This window comes from Austrofundulus limnaeus, unplaced genomic scaffold (genome assembly GCF_001266775.1).
Source record: "Austrofundulus limnaeus strain Quisiro unplaced genomic scaffold, Austrofundulus_limnaeus-1.0 Scaffold5661, whole genome shotgun sequence".
NCBI lineage: Eukaryota > Metazoa > Chordata > Actinopteri > Cyprinodontiformes > Rivulidae > Austrofundulus > Austrofundulus limnaeus.
The window spans coordinates 2,798-3,217 of NW_013958063.1; positions in this window are offsets into that span (position 1 = coordinate 2,798).

A 420-nucleotide genomic window follows, 5' to 3' on the forward strand; every position below is an offset into this window, starting at 1 on the left:
ACATTAGGGGGGCAGTTGCCCCCCCCCCCTTGCCCCCCTGTAGATCCGCCCCTGCTCTTAAATATAAGCAACAAATTCAGTTCCTTATCAATTAAATACAGAACAATTTCTTTTTGATTAAACATGGAACGATTCCTGATTTTAAAGATAGGATATTGTGCAAAGATTTTTTTTGGAGCTTTGTATCACTTTAAAACGTCCTTCCTGTCAGTGTGCCCTAGGGCAATGATTCCCCACCAGGGAGTATGTAAGCATATTATAGGGGATACCTGGAAAATTTCCCAGGTGTGTAAAAAATACATAAAAATAGGACTGGGATATGTAGGGCCCTGTGATTTCCGCAATGAGGAGAATGTAGTTGGAATTATGGAATTGACACAAAATGGAATCCAGTATAAAACGTGGAAACTCACAGAATTT